Source organism: Rosa chinensis, chromosome 7 (assembly GCF_002994745.2).
Source record: "Rosa chinensis cultivar Old Blush chromosome 7, RchiOBHm-V2, whole genome shotgun sequence".
Classification (NCBI taxonomy): Eukaryota; Viridiplantae; Streptophyta; class Magnoliopsida; order Rosales; family Rosaceae; genus Rosa; species Rosa chinensis.
The window spans coordinates 64,340,095-64,358,123 of record NC_037094.1 but is presented as its reverse complement, the minus strand read 5'-3'; the positions used below and the strand labels follow the sequence as shown (position 1 = coordinate 64,358,123).

Genomic DNA, 18,029 nt, shown 5'->3' with positions numbered 1-18,029 from the left:
AAAACAAACTAGAAAATCAAAAATTCTGAAAAATAGTAAATTGCAGTTTTGAGGCCCTAAACGACGCGAAAGCCCGAAAAAGCCCACACATCATGGTAAAGCGACGAGTTTTGCTCCTGGCGTCGTCCCCTTTCCGAAAAGCTATAGCAATCGCGATTCGAACACCGAATGCCAAAGTTGCAGCAAACAGGGTTTTCCTCCTTTTCCACGATCGAGCTGTTCTTCAATTCTTATCGCCATTCGCTCTACATCACTTCCCAAAGCAAAAAATTTGAAAAGCTCAAAACCAGATGATTTTTCATATCTGTATCAAATTCAAAGCCATAAACTTTGAAGTCTAAATTGTACAATTTGGGTTTATATTGATCTTAGAGCATATATGAGTATTGCCGCAGAAGATTGATCAACCATGGAAACAAGATTTCATTATGATTCGACAAATATAATTAACCAGAACCCATAATGATGCATGGCAAATCATTGTTCCAAAAAAATCAAAATTTTATCAACTGCATGTGTTGGCTAGATTGGAGACTTGGAGTTCAAATATGCTTAATTGAATTGGTATTGACAACCAAGATCCACCTTAGTTTTTCAGAAAGCTTCATGTTTGTAGATAATCTTATGGTGGCAATGTCAGTTTTGTTTGGTACCTGCATCTTATTAGGAATGGCAAAAATCCCTAGTAAGGCGGAGCTCCATTGGATACCCGCCCCTAATGGGGGGAGAATTCAGGGACAAGTGGGGCGGGAATGATATTGTGATCTCCATCCCAAAACTCGCACCAATAATATATACATATATTTAAATTATATATATTTTAATTTATATATATTAATTTATTTTTTATAATATAAATCACAAATATATACATTTACTACTTTATTTTAATGGATACATTTTTACTTTAATAGTGTTTTGACTTTTCTTAATAAATTTAATCATATTTTAATTTTATTTGTTATAGATTTTGATTTTAAAAAAAGCAATATGAGAAAAAAATTATTTTATTTAATAAATTCTTATTGGGGATTTAAGGCGGGTTTGGAGGCTTAGTCCCCAGTGGGAATGGGGACGGGAAATCCCCAATATATTTTTATTGGGGCTTGGGGTGGGGATGGGAATGGGAATGGAGAATGACCCCGGGAATGGGGATAGTATTGTGATCCCTATCCAACCCGCCCCATTGTCATCCCTACATCTTTTGTGGGAAGCTGAGAAGAGTTCATGAGATTAGTAATTAGGGTTTCAAGATTTGATAAGAAAATTTTAAGAGAATTCAATCTCAAATTTCCTAAGCTAATCAGAAAATCCATTTTACTAGTGTTTGTAAAAAAAAGTGTTGATGTGGCTAATGCCACATAATTTGGTATTCATTTTTGGTAAAATATTTTGGGATATGTAGCACTACTCCATACAAAATAATTAAAATTACAACATCACTCAAAACACAAAATAAGGAAATGTAGGATTCAACCGATATTAAGTTCAAACTCTCAAATAATTTGTAGTATTGTTGATTATTCTATTCTTATAATTAAATTACGTCGTTTGTAACCTTCTCAATCTCATTGAATTCTTAAATGCTAAATTAGTTCTATATCCCAAACGCTTAATTCATACACGCAATATTTACACTTGCTCCCTAAGAAATCAAAAACCAATTACTAATCCAAACTTACTTGGAATAGTTTGATCACTTATATTGCAATCAATCTACCAAACCGAATCATAAAAGTATGATTTCCTCATCTGGCTCTGACTGTAGGAAGGTTGCATTGAAGAGCCACTTTGTACTATATGTTGATAGGTCATGATTGGTGGTTACTTTGAGAATTGAGGACATGAAAACATCATGACCATATCATTGGCCACTAAAATACAAACAAAAACGAAACGGACCACATGCACACATGACATGTCCACTCATTTTAGCCAAAGCTGACCTTGCATGTAATGACGTCTATGACTCTATGTTTTTGTTTTCATCTTTGATTGGGTCGCTTACTTGGTTTGTGAAGCAGCAAAGTTATTTGATCTTGATCTTGAATCATTGTGAGGTGTTTATCAATTATTGATCCATCAATTTCAGGACCTCTTTTATGTTATACTTTCTGATAATTGCTTGTTTAATTAAGTAGCCTGTCTCTCTTTACGTGGATTCTGTCCCCCTATCTACATGTGCCCAATGCTAATGCATGGTTAGATTTTGTTTCAATTCTTTTCGGGGTTGTTGGAATAGTCTCGGGTAGGTTAGGTTGATGGCACAGAAAATCAGAGTTCCTTCGTCTTTTTTCGTCTGAAGCTGAGCACTCTGTTTCTTCTACTTCTGCACAATTTAGAGAAGTTAAGAAGAGAAAAAGGATCCAATTCTGGTCATGTTAGTTATGTTGCACGGAAAAAACTACGACCCCAGTTATATATCAAGTCCATCTTTCAATTCTGGTCATATTATCTTTATCAAGTGTCCGTCCGTACGGAAAACGTTATCTTGGGTCTTTCATACCTTATATATCCTCAATTATATGCATAAGATGAGTCAGTTAAGTCACCACCATCAGATTTTCTGACTGTAAAATTGGTATGAGTGGAAATTTTGTAGAACTGATTCAGCATAACATGTCAGAGGGATTGGTCGTATTGCAATTGGTATTATGAGTGGGACTAGTTTGGATTAGACAACCTTATCTCCAAAACATCATCTTGGACTTTTTAGTTTCCACATATTGAATTTTGCTTAATATCCAAACTTGACTAGCAATCCTCATTATAAACGGACCAAAAACCATACTGACTGATCAACTTTATTTCATCCTCTTCAACTGATGTTCGGGTATGAATGTGGGCACACTTGAGCTTATGTTTTCAATCATCATCACCGCTCTTGCTCTTCAGAGCTTTTAGATTTTTCTATTTCTTGCTTTATTCGATTTGATGGTTGTTCACTTCATATTGTGGGGCGGCTCTTTAGGTTGATGATCGCACGTTCTTTGATTTAGAAAATTAAGTTTGTAAGAATTTACTCCTTTAATTGTGGATCATATGAAGTAATTGGTGTTTATGGTGTATATTCCATATCTATTTTCATGATGGATGGAAATCACTTAAGTCATTGATGGAAATTGGTCCTCTCTCACCCTATATAACCAGTGCACAATTCTATCCTATGTACACACATAAAGTACTCAAAACACCTATGAGAGTTTGAGGTACAAGGGTTGAGAGAGGACATTTCCTTTGGATTGACGACTTCGCTGAGCCACTGTGTCTTGGTATACTACATATTGCTATAATGGAACAAGGTATGTAGTTTATGTTTCCGCCTTACGGTTAATGTTGTGAGATCATGTAAGTTCTAGATCTTGGTTTTATGTATTTAAACTCTTACATGTGATATCAGAGCTCAGTAATAGAGCTTCCATGATTCTCAGTTAATAGAATATATATTGTTTTGTTGTATATTTCCTGCCACATTTATATATGCATATGAATTTTATTTAGAACAAAATATATTTATATGAACGTTTAGCTAGTTATATGATTAATTTGATTTGGTCATATGTTGTTCATTTGTAGCAGTTTGTTTTTTCATAAGATGCTTATGTATTATGATATAGGACTAAATTCATTTTAACTCCTCCAACTTTGGGTCGATCTTCACTTCAGTCTCTGAAATTTTTTTTTAATCACATTGGTCCTTGCAGTTTCAATTTTCATCACCCACGTCCAAATTTCAAAATTGGCTTCAAAGATGACGTCACAAGCTGAGTTGGCCCCGACATGAGGGCCTACTTTTTAGACTTTAAACCCCCAAGAAGGGCAAAATAGACATTTCTAATTTAATCTAATTTATTTTTTCTTTTATTAGAATTTAATCTAATTTCTAATTTTTTTCTTTCTTCTCTGTATTTTCTCTCTCTTCTGCTTCTTAATCTTCCTCCTTCGTCCTCGTCAAGCCCGATTCAGGCCATCGCACTTCTCAGAGAAGTGAGCTCAGCAAAACCTTCATCTCAAAACTCACATACTCTCTCACTGCCCATCAACCACAGGCCACCATACACTCAAATCCCTGTGAGATCTTCCAGATCCAAAAGGGTCTATGTTTCTTTCATATCTAGATCCTAAACCCTATCCCACAAGATCTCCAAGCCCATAACTCGAAAACCTAATTTCGTCCGGCCTCCTCCTCCACCTTTTGCTCCAATTACCCCAAAAACGCATCGATTCAGCTCCAATCCTCTGCTACATAGCCTTAACAGCAGCCGCCCAATCAGCACTAGCCTCCGGTCGACAACGTCATCCAGAAGCTGACCGGTTCACCGACCAACACGCAGGACCGATTCACTACTCTTCTGCCAATTCACCGACCCAAAACTCAGAGTTCGAGGCTCTAGCACATCCACCCTCCGCCGCTGGCTCAGCTCACCCCTCGGCCGCCTCCTTTTCTGCCCAAGACTCCTCGTCATCTCGAACCGCATCCCCTACACTCAGCTCCTCGAATTGAATAGGGAATTGAAGCTCAAGCATGTAAATAAGCCTCCGGTAATCGAATTGTTGTAGAAGGCCGAAATGGTCTTGGTGGTTCTCGACGATTCCAGAGTGCTACGCTGCTGGAGGTGCCTCTGCCATACCTGAGTTTTCTGGCGAGAATGCCGGCAGTGGTGGCGTGATTTTTTAGGACGAGGAAGCCTGCGAAGAAGGAAGAGTTGGAGAGAATGAGGAATGAGAGAGAGATGATTTGGTTTTAGGCTGTGGACAAGTGAAGCAGAAGAGAGAGGGAAAACAAGGGGCAATTTCGACAATTACCACAATCTAAGGGAACAAAGCTGAAAAGTGGGCCATAGTGTCGAGGCCAACTCAGCGCATGACGTCATATTTGGAGCCAAGTTTGAATTTTGGACGCGGGTGATGAAAATTGAAACTGTAAGGACCAACATGATTAAAAAAAAGTTCAGGGACTGAAGTGAAGATCGACCTAAAGTTGGAGGAGTTAAAATGAATTTAGTCCTATGATATATGATCATAATGGAATAAAAAAATGAAGAGCTAGATACTAGTTACTACCCTGTGGTTTAGATCCAAAATCAATTCAGTCCTTAGACTTCTAATTTTATTAAAAACACCCCTACAATTTCAATTTTGATCTAATAGGTCAAATCTGTTAGTCTTCCGATAATTGAGTCATTTAACTTGTTGACGTGGCTCATAGATGGCCTATGTTTTATGATGTGGTGTTGAGGTGGCGTGCATAGTCAATTTAGGAGTGGGTCTCACTATTAGAAATCTATCAAATAAAAAAAATTTCATCAAATAATCCAACTATAAATTGAACCCATGGTAGAATATTAACGAATTGACCTATTAGATCAAAATTGAAAGTACATGGGTGTTTTTGATGAAATTAGAAGTTTAGAGACTGAATTGATTTTGAACCTAAACCACAGGGTAGTAACCAGTATTTAGCCCAAGAATAAATATGGTACTGTAAGCACAAATGAAATAATGGCATAACGCTAGTAGTTTAGTTTTGCTAGTTTTATGAATGTCAATTTTGATTGTTTATTTTATCTAACTTTTGAATTCATAGTATGGCGGTTTGTTAGTCACCAAAGTGGTCAAACCAGTAAGGTCTCATGAATATCAAATTAGATGATTATCAATTGCTTATGATATTGATGCATATGAAATGAAAAATTGCCTTGTAAAGTTTTAAGGTTTACTCATAAGCATATTGATTTTCATTATTCATAAGAATTTAAGAATCACCCAAAGGTCTCTTCTTGGTCACGGCTTCCAAGCTAACGAGTTGTTTTGCGTTTTGCTAAAGGTCTTGTTGCCGCACCAACCTTCGCATCCTCCCTCTCCTACTTAGATTGGATAGAGTCGTGTCTGACCATCTTTTGGCCAACAGAGTTGTTTTTCTTGTTTCATTTGTGTAGCTCTTTTAGGCCGGTGTTTGTATTCTTTGTTTCATGACTTTCATCTATTGAAATTGTACGTTTGATTGCTAAACAAAAAATATATATATATATATATATAATTTTTTTTTATGCCAAAAGAAAAATAAGACACAAACTACAAAAGAAACCCTCAAGGAACGCCCCTGCCCAGCTTATCCAAGTGAAACCCTAGGGACACAGACAGGGGAAGACAGAAGAACTAAACAGAAGGATTTGAAGTATTATGATTCAAGTAGCAAGCCGATCGGCCATAAAATTGGTATCTCTATAGATGTGTCTGAACACCACATAATGAAACTTAGTGGTAACCCTGTTGATATTTTGAATAAGAGCCTTAGGCCCCATTTGGGATTGCTTCACTTTTTAAAAAAAAAAAATCAGCTTTTGTTCAAAATTTTAGATTTTATTATGTTTGGTAAATAAATAAAAAAGCAGCTTTAATTGAAAGTTATAGGTCACTAGCATCAGATTTTAGAAGCAACCCAGAGGTTGCTAAAGCTAATGTGGATCAAAACACACTTTGCAGTTATTTTATGTACTGACAACACTTTTAAAAATATTATTTACCAAATACAAAACTGTTTTAATTCACAATTGATTATTCTCACAACACAGCAGCAACAGTTTTTTTTAAAAGTCACAGCAATCCCAAACTAGCCCTTAATCCTCCAAAGAACAGCAGACCTCAAAGTTATACAGTCTAGGAGAATTTTAGAATCCCCCTCAGCAATGACACGTTGATAATGATGCAGTCAGGCTATCAGTCCATCTCTTAACATTGTAGCTTCAGCAACAAGGGCATTAGTGTTTCATAAATTTTGACATGTAGCAAACAGTGGATTGCCATCAGAATTCTTGAGGAGAAAGCCAATGGTAGCTACACCATGTCTAACCGAGCCATCAAAATTAAGCTTCACTTGAGAATGATCAGGGGGCTGCCATTTAATATGGAAGAACTTGAAACTTTAGGACAGGAAAGCTTAGGGTTAGCCTTGCAGTAGTTAAACCCCAGATTGAATGCTCCAAACACAGTTTTACAAGGTGAATGGGTCAAATGCTGAAAAATCACTTTATTCCGAGTATGCCTAATAGACCAGGCAGCTACGAAGCAATGACTTATAGTATTAACATCTGAGAAGTGTCTACTAACAAAATCTAACCAAACAAGAAATAAGTCATTCCAATTAGCTGGGATTGACATACTGGCAAGATGCCAGACCTACTTAGCAAAGGAGCAATGCAAAAAGAGATGATCAATAGATTATGTGGCATCATTACAGAACAGGCAAGAACCAGGGATATTCGGGTTAAAAATAGAAAGACGATCTCTAGTCTTTAAACCTCCTCGAATAAGAGTCCAAGCAAAGATCTTTACCTTGGGGGGAATATTTAAAGCCCGTACTTTCTTCAACAAGGGGGCCTTAGAATGAGCAGGACTATTCTGATATTGCAACCAATAAGCACTTTTGACAATAAAGACTCCCGATTGGGAAGGACCCCAAACAAACTCATCCGCAGTATGATACACTGGGATAGGAATAGCTACTATTTGATTAACAATGTCCTCAGGCAACAGCTGTAAAAGAGCATGTTTATTCCAAGAATAATTCTTAATAAAAGAAGAAACCTTGAGAGACCAATCCAGATTATTCCTATCTTGATCAGGAATAAGATAATATAACAGAAATGGGAGTACCCAATTAAAAGACCAAAATAAAATGGAATCACCATCACCCACTATCCATCTTAAGCCTTCACAAAGAAGGTCTCTAGAGTCTAGAATTCCTTTCCAAGCTAGTGAAGCTGTGAACCTTTTTGGAACCGTAAGAAAATGATTATGTTTAAGGTATTTTCTTTGTCACTATTGGAACCCACCAATTGTGTGACTGAGTTAGGACTTTCCAACCCAATTTAGCCAGCGTAACTTTATTAAAACACTCTGTTGGTCTAATACCAAGCCCTCATTTCTGCTTTGGTAAACAAGGACAATTTTTTTTTTAGGGGAACGGAATTAGGTTCCATTAATATAACGACCTCACTCGGTCAAACTAGAGGAATTCGAAAATCCCTCATATTACATCTTGATGCACAGATCAGACTGCATATAACAGAACTAACAAAACAAAATCAACCTAAAAACAAGAAAATAAAAACAAAAGGTAAAAAACTCCTAAACCTATCCAACCCTAAATCAAAGCCACTGTCTTGACAAGAGTTAACGCCTAAGACCTTCATGGTGTACATTGCCACTCATCAACCAGCAAACAACTACAATCGAGGGCAGAACAAGGTGAGGGCACTTATTGAAAGCAAGGAAAACTTAGCTTAATTGGGCCACTCCTCAATAACCCAGCCCAAGCCTGATCCAAGAGAAAGAGTGAAGATAATGGGATAACCCAGCTAGGTTGCCCTGCTGCAACCCAAGTAGGTTGAGGCCCAGACCCGAGCCCGAAACCCACCATCCCTAACCTAGTCCCCAGATCTGCTTGCACCAGCCAACACGAGCAGCCGCCCATCACCACTCTAGTGGCCGGTTGCACTCCTCCACCATCGTCATAGTAAAAAAAACCCCGACCCCGACCTAGGCAATCAATAAGGCTGACAGCCGCCCTCCTTGGAATGCAGCCTTTGAACTCCGACGCACTGACCAAAGAAGTCAAACAACGCACCCGGATTCACAACCAAATTGCCGACAGCTGCGAACCTGCCGCCTAAACAGATCAGAACAAAGCAAAGTTGGAATCAATCCGCCACCGCAGAACACCTAGCACGATCGCTGGATCGAAACCAGAAAAGCATGGTCAGATAGGCCTCCAGACCAGAAGCTTCTTGCCGCCAAACATGATTGACGTTGACTCGTTGAGTACCCGCCTCGCACCGCTGTAGTACCACGCCTCTCCACGATCGCCGCCGTGCCTGAGGGAAGTGCGCCGCCGTCAGAAGAAACCTACGTTTCAAAAAGCCTAGGTCACTCCGAGAAGCTCAGAGACGCCTAAAACCAAAAACAGGTTAGTGAAACTAGGTATGTTATGGTCTGCACAAGGACAACTTTTTTTTATTATTATATTAGAAGGAAATCTTGTGAATACAAATAATATAAGACTGATTGCGAGGCTGAGTTCTAAACTCCTAAAAAAAGAAAAAAAAGGAGATTGTTTTCAATTAACATATGGGAAGACATACACCAAATGTCAACTTCACTCCAACTACACTATACATCGGAGACAATCAAGCCAACTTATTTAAATCATAGCAAACATACAAAGTAATCCCTTAATTAGGTTGTTTTTGTATATACAAAATTTGTGTCATCTATCTCTGATACCATTGAGATTGGGACTCGTAATCTCCATCGTGTTAGTTAAGCTAACTAATCTAGAGAGCAAAACAAAAGGTCAATCATCAAACCAAAAGGGTAGAGGATAAGATACTCCTAGTAAATAAGGATGGCAATGGGGCTGGGGATGGGGATCACAATACTATCTCCATCCCCGGAGTCATTCTCTACCTCCATCCCTGCTCAATCCCCAATAAAAATATACTGAGGATTCCCCATCCCTATTTGGGGACTAAGCCTTCAAACTAGCCCCAAATCCCTAATAAGAATTTAATAAATAAAATAATTTTTTTCTTATATTGCCTTTTTTCACTATGCCAAAAACATTATCAGACGACAGATGGAAACCGTTGTGGGATATGGAGAGCCACCGTTGTAGACCGAGCCGCTGTCTGATGAAAATTCAGACAACGGTGGAACACAGTTGTCTGATAAACATACAGACAACGTGTATGTGTTAAACGTGTTGTGTGATACTCGACAGATGGCTCGGCAGGTGCCATGCGCAGCTGCTGTGCAGCTGCGGTGCTGCCTTCAGACAACAGAACTTGTTTAAGTCCGTTGTTTGTTAGGCTTTTCAGACAACGGAGCTCTAGTGTTTTCTGTTGTGTGAGAGTTAATTACAAGACTTTACTTTTTCAAAGAACCATTGTCTGATGTATGAGAAATATGTTGTATGATCAAATGGAAATAAAATTTGATGCAAACCATCAAATGAACTAGCAGTACTTTAACCCATACTTTAAACTTCAAAATACATTGGATCCACCAAGATATATACATTCGTATTAGTCATTGTTCCACAAAGTCATGAATCAGTGACACTTTATTGTCTTACATTGCATCAGAGACAAACACATAAGTGTGCTAGAAATGGATACAGTGATTATTGGACTATTTATGATTGCTTGCCCACTTCGCCCACTACTAATGCTTGCTCCTGCTGCCCCTCTTTTCTTTCTTCTACTTCTGCCACCACTGATGTAATATGCCTGCTCCTGCTGCTCCTCTCTTCTTTATTCTACTTCTGCCACCACTGATGTAATGTTAGTTAACAAGCCAACGGAAGGAAACCTTTAAAAAATTGACTTGAGAGAATAAATTAACTTCTTTGCAATTGAATAATCTACAACCACAAACAAAAAACAACAACTTATTTCAAGAGGCAGCATGCAATATTTCCACATCAAAAGCCACACTACACATGAGTTGCTACAAGCAAGAAGTTGCAGAAAAAGAAAAAAGAAAAAGACTTGCATCTACATCTCTTAATGCAAGCCCCACTTTGGAAGGCAGGTGATCTTTCAAAACACAAACTATGGGAGAATCAGTTTAGTAGCTTTAACATTTGAATATTCACATTGCTGCACAATATTCCTGAAACAATAATTTAAAGAGGCTAAGAGTACATGACTACAATATTTGCAAAATAGTATGAAAGAAATTACAAGCTAATAACCAATGTAGAATATATTAGACTTCAAACTCTGAACAGACATATCAAGAAGGACGCAAGTACGCATTTGATTTCAACAGTATGAACTTGCTTGCATGAGTTGTATTGATGGGATACCCACCGAAAGCAGAACCAGCCTGCAATGTTTATTTCTTCTTTCTTCAAGGAATTGGTATATCCTTGCTAGACCATGTATAAGCAAGATTGGAACATGTGATACAAACAAATCAATCTACAATTTATCGGCAAAGCAGAACACATAAACAATGAACATCATCAAAGCTAATTTACAGTTATTTGGAATACGTCTATCTAATTCTAATGTATAGAAAACCTTATGATGAACATTATTGCTCATAACATAATAACTATTTTCAACTCTTTAATATCTGAATTTATGCTCCCTACATCATAAACCAAAGGGAAACAAAAATTTCAGTAATCCATTAAAAACAGAGATTAGTAGTATGTATAAAAGCCTAGCTATATGTAATTTCATGACTATACTTACATGGCTATGATGACCAAATGTAGTACAGACAGGTCTTCTTGAAGGTAGTTGCTGGTGTTGTGTTCTCTGCAAATTGCCAGATTAATTGGATTGATTAGATGAATCAAAAGTTACATAACTATTAAAAAGAGAGCAAAGTATACTTCAGTAATGAAGATTGGCATTAACCGGTGATCCTGTAAAAGTGCTTCATGTGCTTGATAGTAAAACTTAGTCTAGAATACCGAATATATGGAAGTTAATATAAAAGAGATCAAATAAAAGTATGATTTTTCAATGATACTGTATCTGAATGACATAATGAAAGTTAGTATGGCTTCCTTTGATATTGTTTCAATTTGAGGCTTGTGAAAACTGCAAGTGCAGGTGGCCGTGTTGTCCTGATAGCCTCAATATCAAGACTGCATGAAATATCCCCCCCCACAATGTCACCAGTATATCTTCTTTCCTGCATTTTTAGATTTAAACAGTTGTCAACATAACCATACCACATTCAAATACAAACAAAAAAGGACGATGAAAACAGGCAAAGATAATTAAGGTCACCTCAGAGATACAGATAATAGAAAATAAAAACTCAACCAAACCCTTCTTATTAGGCAGTATGAAAAAAAAATGGTCATTTTCAAGTTACTTGATCATGAACTATCTGATTTTGATGTCAAAGTTGGTATATATTGACTGAGCTCTCACTAATGAGCATGATATAAGTCCTATTTGCGTGTGTATACACTGACTAATATTGATTGTCTAATAACGTCTTTCAATACGAATATGCTTCTCACCCTTTACCATCCAATATAAATTACGAAGATGCACAGCAGATACTGATCAGTTTTCAAGGGACGAATTCAGGAGTTATTAGTATTTTCTCTGATATATATATATACATATATATATATATATATGAATATATGCACAACAACACTGATCAGTTTCAATTCAAGATACACAGCACATTAACTGATCAGTTTTCTTACATTTCAGAATGATGTTATTGGATCACAATGGAAATTACACACCAATCTCCATAGCAACTTAGACATGAGCAGCATTAAGAACAACAAAAAAAACAAAAGAGAAAGAAGCCATGCGTACTTTGCTTAAACAAAATCTGTCACTTAGCCACTCCTAATTGCTCATACAAACCCATTCTTTTTGTATCACTTATCTAGATATGGAACAGAAACAAAATAAGCCAAAGAAGGCAGAAACAGGGGAAAAAAATTAACAAAGAAAGAAAGAAGGGAGAGCAAGTTTTGTCACCCTATCGGTTTGGGCTCCTTAATTTTTGGTCCTCATTTCCTCCATTCCCTCATAATCTGCATAGGAATAACCAAAAGCTCTTTAAAGGTCAAGAACCAAGAGCCAAAACCTCACTTAATAAATAGTGAATAGAACATGTATCCTACTTTTCCTGTCTTAATAACAACCACATAAGCAAAACACATCTAGCTAGAGGCACAAACTAATACGTGATAACAGCAAAATTAAGAGAGAGAGAGAGAGGAAAAAAAAACATACTGTATGAATTTATTTCCTTCTTTTAGTTTTTCTTGCTGAAATGATAGAGAAACACCATATCTCCACCCGCACAAAATGCCTTGCCACTGCCCTTCAAAATTTAAAACCACTTTTTATAAGTCACCACTTGTGTAATCAAAACCAAGCAATATCACCTATAGTATGGGACAAAAGAATGGTAGCCCATGTTAAAGAACCAAATTAGTGGCAACGGGGAGAAAAAGAAACACAATTACCTTCAATGCAATAAAACCGACATCCGGATTATCTTCCCAACTTCTGTACAGCTTCTGCCAATCTAGCCCCTATAAAATCACCACAAACTACTCAATAATGGGTGTTATCCAAAATCCCAAACCAAACAATAGAAACTAAGTGCAGCAAACAACTAATGGCCCGGACGATAAAGGTCAAACGGACAAATTGGAATAAGATAACAACTACAATACAAAGTTCCAGAAAATGAAACAACAAACTCACTAATAAATATACTTCTTTGTATTTTCAGTGTCACTAATAGACATACTTCTCAATAGATTCACTACTGCATATATCCATTTATTTCAATCCCAATTAAGTTTTAGCAAGTCAGTAAGAGTCATTTCATACACCCAATATGAACAGTAAAATGAATAGTGCAGGCCGTTTAGTATATAGTAAATTACCAAAAATCCCTCATAATCAAGCATATGACCAAGTCAAAATCGTTATCCAGCAAAATACTCAAACCTATTCCTTCCTTTCATTATTATCAATTCCCAGTTGCAAACCAAACCAATCAAAACAGGGTCAAAAAGTCAAGACCTCCATAAAAATTTGACAAAAACAAACAAATAATTCCACAATATAACCAAATTTCACATACATCGTCAATAAAGATTCTCACGCTAACACCATACCGCCAGATCTGTAATCACATCCAAAAATTAAATACCATAATAATGCAGAACGCTAAAAGAGAAAACACTGTTTGGATTCCCAGAAAAATTCCAAAATGCAGCAAAAGAAAAAATAGGTGGATCAAACTAACAAAAGGTGCAAGCTTAACTCCAATATATACCAATTCAGCCAATTTCAATTCTTTCTTCACCAATATATACCGAGCTTCCCCTCTCATACTATTCACTAGCTTCTCCAAACGTTCCAACTCCCCACATTCATTCCGGGGAACATATAGGAAAATAAAAGGTGAACATTCAGAACTAAGGCCAAATGGTTTCAGAGAACTATAAACGCAAAAAGATAACTCTCAATTGCTTAAACTAAGAAGCTCAAAAGACCTTTACCTCTCTCTGGTTTTGCTTTCGCTTTTCGTTTTGCTTCTCTTAGATTTCACTCTAGATTTGGGGATCAAATGGCGCTTCAGTTGTGCCCCATCTTTGATTCCGAGTTCTGTCAGCATTCAATCTTTTCCATCAGGTGACCTGCAGTTGACAAAAAAAAAAAAAAAACAGTAAAATTTAAGAAAGATCATGACAGATGTATCAAGTATGAGTCTGGACCAAACCTAAATCACATTGCTCAAGCATATACAGAACACCCATCAAAAATGCCTCTCTTCCCTCTGCTGGTAAAGCTTGTGTTTATACATAAGCCTCTGAAACCTTCACCAAAATTACCCAAACAGAAAATTACACCAATCGAAATCAACGCTTAAAAACCATAACAAAATTACACCAATCGAAATCAACGCTTAAAAACCATAACCCTAAGTGAAGAACAAGCAATTCCAACTTACAGAGTCTGAGCATCGGTGGTGAGGCCGGAGAGGCAGAGGAAGAGCCTATCGCTGACTCTGTAAATCTTCGAATTAAGGGACACAGTCAGAGCATTTGGCCTTCTTCTCTCCTTCAGCACCGCCGAACTCATCACTACCGCTTCTTCTTTCTAGTCTTGACTAGTGTGAATCGGAATCGAAAGTCAGGAAATTTCAGAGCCGACAACGTCGATTCAGGGTGCAACTGAGCCGTCATCATCGTGGTTGTGTTAGGTTAACCGACAAAGCTGGAAGCAGCGAACATAAGCTGGTTGATCTCCGTCGGAGGCGGCGAAAGGTGGAGAGGGAGCTCGAGTTTGTCGTCGAAAGGATTCAGAGCTTCATCAATTTCTTCAACTTTGTTGGGGTCTAGGTTTCTTCGGCTCTCTCGGAGCTTTAGATTCCGCCGGAGAATGGAGGAGGAAGGATTGTGATGGTGAAGAGGAGGAGGAGCGAATTTGGGGAGGAGGAGGTCGATGGGTTAAGAATGAAAATTAGGGTTTGAGCACGCTTTCTCTCGGGGTCGGGTCTAATTTTTTTTCGGAGTGTGAAAGTTTCGTTCCCCGCTCTTATTGAATCTTCTTGCTGGAGCGCCGCCGTCTTGGATGCACCAGCGACTAACTCGTGAGATCTATTAGAGGTTTCGAAGACCCAGCCTTCACATTCCTTGATGAGCTTCTTCTTTCCAGTATGCAGAATCAGCAGATCGAAGAACATCCTAATTTTTTCAGTATGAAGAACCCTAATCTCAAGTCGAGATAGCAAAGAGAGGAGAATTACACGCCTCTTCAAATTCAAAAATCAGAAATCGAAGAAAAGAGGGGTTAGGGTTTGCGACTCAAAGAACCGCAGAGAGGGGAGTGAAATCAGAGAGAGAGGAAGTGTGGAAATTTCTTTTGCTGAAATATATGTATCTAGAAGAAGATGGGTTTCAAGAAGAAGATGGGTTTGATTCTTTTAAGAGAAGAAGACGGGTTCCACTTTCAGAAGCTAGAAGAAGATGGGTTTTACGGCTTTTCGCAAAGACTAGCTAAGTGGGAGACAGTGTGGCCGTGTGGGAGACATAAATGAATTTTGGTTTGTATAATCAAGTCAGACAACACATAAATGAATTTTGGTTGTATGATGGTCTATACTTGAAACTTAGGGACGACCTAACAAGCAAATCTCCCGCCTAGTGCAAATCACATACAAACGCACTTCTCCCGCCTAGGATTGTCATCTCGCATTCACACAACAAAAATAGGTCATTCTGTTGTAGGAGCTTACATTCATGTACCAGCATTTCACCCAAAAATTGGTCTTTTTGGGGCTAATCACTCTCATTTTGGAGTACATATGATTTTCTTCCAAACTTGCACAACGGAAACAAAAAAATGCGTTGTATGTTATTTTGCAACTTACTCTCATACAACATATACAACAATACTGTTGTGCAAGGTGAGTCAAAATTTCGACCAAAATTTGAGCAAGGTGAGGGGGAATTTTTTTTACATTCAGACAACAGACAAATCCTTAAAACTGTTGTACAATCATCTTGGACCCAAAAAAATTGATGTACGACCTCCTTATACAACGCCAATCTCATTAAACCTGTTGTGTGAAGCAGTTTCAGTTATCACACAACGGAAATTTTTTTTTCGTTGTCTAAAAAGTGTAGTGTGATGCAGTTTTTGGCATAGTGTTTAAAATCAAAATCTACAACGAATAAAATTAAAACATGATTAAATTCATAAATTATAATTCAGTGAGTGCAAAAGTCAAAACATCATTAAAGTAAAAGTGTAGCCATTAAAGTAAAGTAGTAAATGTATATATTTGTGATTTATATTATAAAAAAAAAATTTATATATATATATATACATATAAATTAAATATATGTATATATTATTGGAGCGGGTTTAGGGATGGGGATCACAATACCATTCTCACCCCATCCCCTATCTTAGATAGCGGGGATTGGGGATCCCCATCCCCATTCCCCATTTGTCCCCTAATTCTCCCCCCATTAGGGGCAGGTATTGTTGAGTCACAAATTACTTATGCAATTGTGTCTCATAATTATGAAAATTGATTTGTCTTTCATGCTATTTTGCCCTTTTAATCCATTTCCTTTTATTTGTAGGAAACCTTGCATTGAGAATAAAATGACTATATGAGGCTTGAAATGCGGAGATTTGAAGTTAGGGGAAGAAGACATGGAGATTGGAAGAAAATTGTAAATTCACTTTTCCGGCGACTTTTCCGGCAAACTTTTCCTGTGACTTTTCCGGCGAGCCGCCACTCATGGAGGGTCTTTTCTCCAGCAAAGGAGGACCATGGTGGTGAGAATCTCCCATCACTTGAAATTCAAATATCTCCCTACACCTTGTCATTTTTATCACCTTGCTAATTTGAGACCATTTGGGGGACAATGGTGTACGAGCATCTCTTGCACACTTGGGGACCAAAAATGACACACCTAGCTGATCAAAAAGAGGCCAAAGACCAATTATTCAGTATTCTTGACTTCATTCAATCATTTTCATCCTATCCAAGATCCATTTTCTCTCTAGAGAAGACACCACCATTTCCACCACTAAAACCACCATCTCTACCTCTAAAACCTCCATTTCCATCACTACAATCTCCATTTCCTCCACCATTAAACACCACAACTCACCTTAGAGATTCCAAATTTCACTTTTCTTACCAATATCAAGAGCTTGGAGTAAGGAGAAGGAGGTGACTACCACCACATCATGTTCTTGAAGACCCATCTCCACCCACCTCTTCCGGCATCATCAATAGTCACCCTTTACTCCCTATCTCTTTATGTATTTGATGTTTAATAGAATGTTGAAACTTGTGTATCTAGCTATGTGTGAGTAGTGAACTAGTTGGGGCTAGGGTTGAAAACCCTAGCCAAACTTGCTTGTATTGATGCTTTTGTTATAAATTGATGCAAATTCATGTTGTCATTCTCACATGCTAAGTCAATAGTTGAATGCATTACTTAGATCTAATCAATTTGAGTTAATATGTGTTTGCCATGACATGAAGTTTTTCCTAGAGATTAATTACCTTTAGGCAAAAAGGGAGCATGAAAGCACACCATGTGTGTATGTGAGGGTAGTAAGCTAAAATCACCTAGAGATATGATTGGTTTGCTTGCTTGATTACCTAAACTCTAAGCTTTATGCATTTAGGGGAAAAAAATTGAGACCTATCCGGTAATTGAATTTGTCTCTAGGTAGTTAGCTCTAGACTTATCCGGTTAGAGTTAATAAAATGAAAGGGGTTTAAGTCTTAGTAGTCCTATTCGGATGCTAAGAAGGTAGTTAGACAATTAGTTTTGCATCATTCATATTCAATTGCTTTAATGCATCATTCATATTCAATTGCTTTAATACTTGCAAGGGAGGCAAAAGGTGGAACCCAATGCCCTAACTCCCATCCATTTGATAACAACTTGTTTAGATTAGCTTAGTTTATATTACTTGCTT

At 37.5% G+C, this 18,029-nt stretch overlaps 2 long non-coding RNA genes across 2 annotated transcripts; both read right to left on the bottom strand.

Moving 5' to 3' along the window:
- Window positions 1-11,597: 11,597 nt before the first annotated feature.
- On the bottom strand, window positions 11,598-13,174 carry LOC112180275. Its single transcript, XR_002928184.2, has 4 exons — window positions 13,025-13,174; window positions 12,789-12,879; window positions 12,531-12,586; window positions 11,598-11,712 (listed from the first exon to the last, which is right to left on the bottom strand). It is a non-coding gene; the product is annotated as an uncharacterized LOC112180275 (long non-coding RNA).
- Window positions 13,175-13,874: 700 nt separating this feature from the next.
- LOC112175679 lies at window positions 13,875-15,044 on the bottom strand. Its single transcript, XR_002926582.2, has 3 exons — window positions 14,527-15,044; window positions 14,296-14,392; window positions 13,875-14,212 (listed from the first exon to the last, which is right to left on the bottom strand). It is a non-coding gene; the product is annotated as an uncharacterized LOC112175679 (long non-coding RNA).
- Between the last annotated feature and the right edge of the window lie 2,985 nt (window positions 15,045-18,029).